The sequence below is a fragment of the Benincasa hispida genome, chromosome 11 (genome assembly GCF_009727055.1).
Source record: "Benincasa hispida cultivar B227 chromosome 11, ASM972705v1, whole genome shotgun sequence".
Taxonomy (NCBI): domain Eukaryota; kingdom Viridiplantae; phylum Streptophyta; class Magnoliopsida; order Cucurbitales; family Cucurbitaceae; genus Benincasa; species Benincasa hispida.
Window position 1 is genome coordinate 51,778,474 of NC_052359.1, and position 8,982 is coordinate 51,787,455.

The window sequence follows — 8,982 nt, forward strand, 5'->3', positions numbered from 1 at the left end:
TTTCTCTTTAACTATGATAGCATGCTTAAAGTAATTTGTGCTTATCATAGGTTTTCGTCCTCTATATTTTATGTTTTCTAAAATTAAAATTGGGACCCCGATCTTTCTGCTATGAGTATTCTCTTCCGGAGGTATCCTACACAAAGAGTTTGTATAAGATCAGAATACGAAATGATTAATCTCTCTTTATAAAACCATTGATTGAAGAGATTAACATGTCATAGAATGACCGTAGATAACTCGACCTCAATCCTAAGTGAGTGATGAACTCCTATCTATAAGGATAGTCCTTTTATTTATATGAGTGAGAGTGGTTTGACTCGTCAACTCAATAAACCTACCATTTTGAAGATTTGTCCGAGTAGGAAGCTGGAAGCATAGCTACACAAGATGGAATTAACTCTTTCTCGTCTTTAGGGTACTTAGATGAATTTCTCCCTTAAGTGCTGACTCCAAGTCTTGAACAATGGGGCCCTCCTTCTCACTGGCCTAAGAGGGTTTTTTTTTTATTTTTTATGGTAGAACCATAAATAGATTGTTCATTAGAGGATCATCGAGACTTAAGAAGTTAGATATAATTACATGGGTAAAATGGTAATTTTACCCCCAGTGTAATTGCGAGATATTCGTGAAGGGTCGACGTACTGTTGATTGGTTATATCCATGGACACAAATATATATATAGTGCGAGGAGTGCAACCGTGGGTCTTTAGTGGAGTGACCTAAAGTTAATGAATGTTGATTAATTTAACTAAAAAGTTTAATTAATTAATCTCATATAATTAGAGTTTCTAATCTATGGATCCATTAGGTCCCTTTGCTAGCTCAATAAGGGTAAAACAAGAATCATATAATTTTGGATTTATTTGATTGTTCAAATTAAATAAGAGAATTAATTGCATGAGATACAATTAATATAATGTATATAGATACATTTTAATTTAGAATGAGATTCAAAATTATACTTTATTATATGAGAAAATAATGAATTTGAGTAAGATACAAATATTAAACAATATGAATGAGATTCATATTATAACTACATGTTAAATTAATATGAATGAGATTCATATTGAATCTGTAGGTTATATAAGATAAATAAATATTTGAATAAGATTAAAATATTATTTATATGAATGAGATTCACATTAAACCTATAGGTTAGAGGATATTATTTGAATATGATTCAAATGAAATTAAATATATGATAATTATTTTGTTAATTAATTAGTTGTTAATTAATTAATATTTATTTAATTATATATATTAAATTTGATTTGATTTAATATATACATATATATATTAAATGAATTATTAAATGAAAAGAAAAAATTAATAAAATTAATATACTTTTTGAAAAATAAGTAATTTAAATAATAGTTTCATATATATGCATTCACTTTAAATGACCAATAAAGTTACATTAACAAATTTAAGTATCCAATTTAATTTTCATAACAAGGTTGGTAACATAAACATGCAAGATAAATTCAACCAAACAAAATAGACAAACTTGAGCAATTAATTTCAAGAATAAATTATAGCAATTAACTTCATGCAAATAAAATATAATAATAGATTAATTACAAAATTAAATATGAGAGGGATAGTGAAATTGATACAAAAAATTTAGAGTGGTTTGATACAACTAACCTACATCCACTTTCCAATCTCCTATTGGATATGTCACTCAAACTTGACTCTTTTTATGGCTCAGAGTCTAATCGCTACAATATTCTTTTTCCAAACGTAGGAACAAAATCGATCATTCGCACAATTGAGGTCAAACCGTTACAACCACTCTTTTTTCCGTGATGAAAAGCAACACATACAATGATTTGGAAATGAAGAACAAGATGAGGAAAAACTCTCTTAAGGAGTAGAACTACAAATTTGAGCACCCAACAAATAAATCCTCACAATACAATATATCTCTCTCAAGAATGAGATGAAAAGAAAAAGTTAGAGCTTTGAGAGAATAAAAATAGTGGCTTTTATGATTGTAAAAATGTGTAAATGTTGTTTTAATTTTGGAGAAGATGAAGATTTTAAAAAGATATGAGGTAGGTGAAATCAAATTCAATTTTGGCCATTGTATATTGATAAAAGAAAATTGAATGATAGTGATTTAAACTCAACTAACTATTAGATACAAACATAATATAATATATATATATATATATATACTTTCTAAAACCATTTTCTTTTAGAATTGAACAAAAAGTAAAAGTTTACCATACATCAAAAACTAGTCTTTGGATACAAACATAAAATAATATTAAATTTATTTTTTTTAAATCAATAAAAAAAAATGAAAAGTCCACCATATGTCATTCCTTCTATACTCCAAGTAGCACATTTCAACGGGTCACTTTGATGAAAAGAATCTGTCACATCATCAGCTTGGGATTTTTTCGTTAAACTTATTTCGGCCACATCTTCTTCATTTAAGCTCCGATTTGAGTGAGTCAAATTGCATTGAATTCATTGATCCGACCTCTACGTAATCACACTTCAAACCACTAAAATTGTTAGTGAATAAGAGAACTTTGTTATTATCAAAACATTAATTGATTAATTAATTTGAGATTAAGGGTAAAAAAACCAATAAAATACACATATATATTAAAATGACTTATTAATTGCATGTTTTTTAGTGATTTTGGAAATTGTTAAAATTACTTTTTATCGTGTTCATAATCACTTCAAAACATGACTGGAACCTCTTAAATATAATTTAATGTCTGATTTTTTCTTTCATCAAATTTGGCTTTGAATGATTAAAAACATATTGTACAATAATTTCGAAAATGATCGATAAAAGTGATTTTAATCATTTCATAATCACTCTTAAACATATACTTAATATATTTTAATAGTTCATTGTTCACGTGAAAAACATCAAACTGAAATATATATATAACATATATGATATATGTGATAATAATCCATTACATCCATCATTTAATAGTGCAATATACAAAGAGACACATCACAAATGGGAGATGCCTTATTCAAACAAGGTTTAAATATATTTAAATTACACGTATAATGCATGCAATCATACTAATTACAATTTTTATAATAACATTCAAAGTAGACGTCTTAGGCTTCTAATTATAGATTAAACTAGATTATGATATTCAGAATTTATCTCAACCTTGATAGTTGTGGGCTGAATTAGATTATTATATACAAAATTTTGCTCAACATCGACGGGTGCAGGCTGAACTAGATTATGAGATATTGGTGTTGGCTGAAATAGATTATGAGGTGTTGGCTGAATTAGATTATCATGTTCATAATTTTGCTCAACCTTGACTAGTGATGGTCTTTGGGGTAAAATATGTAACAATTCATTGAGCTTTTGAATTTCATCATCATATTGTTTCCGTATTTGTTGGGTTTTCTCTTCTACTTGGCGGTATGCTTCTCTTTCATCTTCCAATCGTCGTTGAAACATGTTGTTTACCTCGAGCATGAACTAAGATTTTATGTCAAAAGAAACTTAATGCAGTTAAGTTTATTTTCTTGAAATTAATGTTTAAAAAAAACTTATAGTTTCATTTTTATACATAATATAAAAATTTCAGAAAAATTACAAAATTAATAAGCATAATTGACAAATTAAATAATTACAAAATTAATAAGCATTATAAAACACATGTATTATACAAAACTGAAAATTAAATTTCAAAGAAAAAAAACATTAGAGCTACATTTTTATTAAACTTTGTGAGTTTAATTTTAAAAAATGATTCAATTGTTAATTTGCGTATTAAATAAAATTTAAATTGGTACAAAACTTGATATCACTGGAATTAGTGAGATTAAAGAGGTTTTTAACTTACTTCGTGGGTGAAATTAGCAAAAATCAAGTTGAGTTAGAAATAGAAAGATAGTTTACTAATTAAATCTAAAATCTAATTGGATAAAAATTGATACAAAATGACAGATTTAAGGATGTGGGATCTACCTCATTCAACTTTTCCTGAAGCTTGGGATCAGAATAAATGTCTTGCGTGCAAGACTGTTCAAGCTTTCTTTATTAGAAATCAGAGGAGGTTTGTAGGGCCGTCCTCCATTTTGGTTGATAGTTTCCTTCACTAAATCCAAAAGCTCATTCAGTTGTTCTTCCTTCTTTGCTTTACTGTTAGTTTTGTTGTCAAAAATCACACATTTCTTGCAGGCAGCTAGAATATCCTTCAAAGCTGCAGGACATTCATGGCTCAAGTAATCTTCTATGTCATCACCGTCGTCGAATTCGTCCCCTCCCGTTAAGATGGTGTAATCCACAATTTTGGGTCCAAATGTATTTTGTAGGGTTTTAATGGCGGCTTCTTCTTCTTGAGTGAATCGGTTTCTTACTAAAAAAACTAAAATAAGTGCATGAATACATCCACTTGCCAATTTTATGCACTTCGTTATTTCTCTTGAGGTGGATTTTATTTCATTGAATAAATAGAACATTCCTACACATTTTTTCCTAATTTGTTGCATGGTGAGAAATCCACGTCAAAACATTTCATATATATTATTGTCGTTTGATTAAAAGTTGAAAACAAGGATTGTTATTAAGATTTCATTTGAAAATTATAACTTAATCGATCGAAGTCATAAATGATCATAACCATTTATTAAGATTTTATTTGAAAATTATTTATGCATTAATTTTTATATATGTGTAGTCTCAATTCTTATAGTCAAGTTTAATTGATTATGATCATTTGATAACTTCTTTAAAAATTGTGATTATTTTCTTATAACTTCTTTACCATAGTTTTCATCTACCCTAACTAATAAATATTTTAATTCTTAGTTAAACTCAAGAAAATATATATGATATGGAAAAATCTTCGTACTACGACCTTTCATTCATTATTTGTCATAAAATAAACATTTAAGAATTGTGTGAGACCTATAGATAAAAATAATTTATCACTTAATGATGTAAAAAAAATATGAGTGAGAGAATTATATACTTCAACAATATTAAAACTTTTTCAAAAACAAAATCAAGTTTCCAAAACTATTTCTTCAACAACTTCTTTTGTCAAATTCATAAAAAAAAAAAAAAATCAAGGATGAGACATTTAGATTGATTTTTGAAAGCACTCTTCAGAAGAAGACAAGAAAATAAGAAAATTCATGAGCGGTGATAGTGTGTTTTAAGCTTAATTAAAAAAATAAAAATAAAAAAACAACCTAAGGAAATTGTGCTTATTTTTTTCCAATTTCTTATTCATAGTTTTTGTATTTCCTACAACAACATTAGAACTCTTAACCAATTAATTTTTAATTAAAAAAACAAGTTTTTAAAATTACTTTTTTTAGTTTTCAAATTTTAACTTTGATTTTGAAATACTTCTAAAATGAAACAGCAAAATATAGAAAATAATAGATGAAACTAGTGTTTATATTCATAATTTTCAAAAACAAGAAAGAAAAAAAAAATTAAAGCATTGTTAAGTAACTATTTTATTTTTACTTAATTTTCAAAAACCAAAAACTAAAAATAAAAAAAAAATGGTTACCAAAAGAAGATTAAATTATATTAAAAAACATTAATAAAAGTGATAAGCAGCTGATCATCATAGGAGAACATGACTTTGAATTTGAATGAAATTTCATTAGAGATTATTCTCTCAAGTTTTATGCTTTTTCTTTGTATTTATATGTTTAGAATGCCTGTATTAGAACTTTGAATCTAGTTTGGAACAAGTTCTCCTTTCTTCTGGATCATCGATCAATCTTCCAAGTCAAATCTATTTAGCTTTCTTGGGGTTGCTTACTAAATAGTTAATCGGGGTTATTCTTATTACTGTTGTGGGGTTCACCTAGAATAAAAGGAGTTCTCATACGTGATTGAGGTGGTTCTCTTTATCATTTTTTATCAGAGCTTTGGCTCTAAATAGATTATATCTTTTTTTTTTCTATTTTTCATTCGATCTTTATTTTCTCCGTCTAACTCTATTCTATCCATCTTTCTTGTGACTTTTCATCTTTTTCAATTTCCTTCATTTTTTTGTGCACTTCCTATTTTTTTTTTAAAAAAAAAAAAAGAAAACAAAGAAGTGAAAGAAAAAAAAGTCTTTTTTTTTTTCTTGTGACCTTTCATTTTCTTTTATTTATCCTTCATATTTAAGTGTATTTGCTGGAAAAATTTTACAAAAAAAAAAAAAAAAAATTCTTTTGCATCTTTCCTTATCTTTTTTTTATAATTTCGAGATTTTATGACTTTTTGCATTCTAGGCTATATTGGAATTTCTTGCATGATTTTCATAAGAATACTTGCTGAAAGTTTGAGATATTAGAAAATCTTACGCTATGTTTCACAAAAGAAGACATCATTGAGAGATGAACCATAGTGATGATAGTTTTTTGAAGAACATTCGAGAAAGTTTGGCTAAATTACATAATTCATTGGCTTATATATCTCAATTGAATCAAGAGTTGAGGTTGCAAGAAAAGTAAGGAAGAATCGAGTCAACCAACCTATTCCAAGTCAAGAAGATTTTCCAATATTTGAAGATGAGCAACCAATTGATGGAGATCAATCTCAAGTTGACGAGGAAGATACCAATGGTGAGGTTGCTGGGGTGAACAAGGAGATATTTGAATTATATGTTGAGATGAATGATTATGATCATCAAAGTTTGAGAGAGGAATCAAAGGGTAAAGTAGTTATGGAGAGTGATGAGATACTTGTAGTATGTGAGGTCATGAAAAACTCCGTAAAGACAAGTGAAGACAGTTTCGAGACAAAGAAAATGAACAAAAGAGAGACATGGGTGATAAAAACAAAAGAAGATAGTGTGATTAAGAGGAAAAAAAAAGATTTGAGTAAAAAATTCATGAGAGTGAGATTATTGTTTTAACTAATGTTCTTTATAATTATTTTTCCTATTATTTTTATGATTCATCAAAAGCAAAGTGGAGCATCGAGTTTGAAAGATTCAATCAATGACGAATGGGGAGGAGTGCTTTTCAAAGAAATTTCACATTTGATTTTGGAGAAGACAAGCCTTTCAAACTTCTTTCCAAAATTCAAGACGATGATTACAAAGTTGCTTTACAAGACGATCCTAAAAATTCAAGGACGAATCTTCTTAAAGAAGGGGAGAATGATAAGCAGCCGATCATCATAGGAGAACATGACTTTGAATTTGAATGAAATTTCATTAGACATTATTCTCTCAAGCTTTATGCTTTTTCTTTGTATTCTTGTGTTTAGAATGCATGTACTAGAACTTTCAATCTAGTTTGATCAATTAGATTGTGGAGAGTTCGTAATCTTGAAATTAGGAACAAGTTCTCATTTCTTCTTGATCATCGATCAATCTTCCAAGCCAAATCTGTTTAACTTTCTTGGGATTGCTTACTAAATAGTTAATCAGGGTTATTCTTATTATTGTTGTGGGGGTTCACTTAGAATAATGAGAGTTCTCATACGTGATTGAGGTAGTTCTCTTTATCAAATAGTTATCAAACCGAGCGTTAATTAGTAATGTCATACCAGGAGTATAGATGACATTTATGATTTACCCATCGTACCGTACACATTTTTCCAAGGTAGAAGTTTTTGTAATGCTAGATGAACTTTTTCTTGATGTGAACACCTTTCTTTCCAAAAATACTGTTTCTGGTTGCACTTTTCCCATTTCCAGTACACCAGTCAACACCATAGTTATGGAAGGAATAGCCGCCATTATTATTTATTTAAATATCAAGAAGATCGATTAAGTTACAAAGAGGAATGAGCTCCTGCATATGCTACGGTAAAAAAAAAAACAAAACAAAACAAAACTTGTTCCCCTTTTATAGGACTGTAAAACACAGTATTACCATCAATTTGATGAATAAATTGAAATGGAAAAGGGGAAGTAATCTTGGTATAAATCTTAAACTTAACTACCTGAGATATTGACCGACTCAACAAGAACACTAGAATCCAAATGGAGTGGATTATAAACGAAATTTTGATCAAAAAGAGAATAGAAAGGAATTTCCATACGAGAAAATATACTTTTGAACAAATTTCAGCATTATATTATATCTTTTGTATTTATTTAAACTGTAAAATTTTGGTGCAATTTACATTTTTCTACAAATTTTGTTCCAAAAATATTATGTGAATCTTGTAATTATATCAATTAAACTCCTAAATTGTCATGAGTGAATCAATATTTAAACATTTTGGCCAAAATAAATATAGTTCAACTATCATAGTCTTGTACTATCAACCTGTCAAGATTAGAGGTTCGATTCTCTCTAACATCAAATAACATAGTGCTTGTGCAAACCAATGATATTTTTCTTTCATCTATACGTGCACAAAAAAAAATTTCAATGGCCTCTGTACACAACTCAACTTTCACACACACACATAGATATATATATTATAAAATCAAACCGTTTATGTTAGTTAAAATTAAACCGAACCAATTATATATATATATATATATGTGTGTGTGTGTGTATTATAGAAAGCCAAAATATTAAATATTATTGTATATTATATATCGCTAGATGAATCTTAAACCATTTCCATATAATTTATTAATCTTAGCTATAGTGAACCTTATCTCTAAACATATAAGAGAGTCTTGTCTCTAGGCTCTTATCTCTTTGTGAAATCAGTTTATATCTCAATCTTCTTAGTATTAAGACTCCATAACATGTTAAATTATGTGATCGATTCAACTTAACAAGATTACAAAAAAAAAAAAAAAAAAAAAAAAAAAAAAAAAAAAGAAGAACCAACAAAAGAAATGTAAGAATTAAATCAATGTGATGAATTAGCATGAACTTAAGTCATAAAATCTTAGGGGTATCCATTGTTAGAAGCTACCAATGCACAACAAAAATTACCAGAGATCCATAAGCACTCTAATTCATTAATTTTGGCAGAAAAGAAAACATGCTTTAACATAAATAAATGGGTTTCATGACATACCTTTGAAGAACTTCCTCTAAGCTTGA

At 27.8% G+C, this 8,982-nt stretch overlaps 1 pseudogene; it reads right to left on the reverse strand.

The window, feature by feature from the left end:
- Positions 1-3,124: 3,124 nt before the first annotated feature.
- On the reverse strand, positions 3,125-7,709 carry LOC120090744 (annotated as a pseudogene).
- Positions 7,710-8,982: the final 1,273 nt, after the last annotated feature.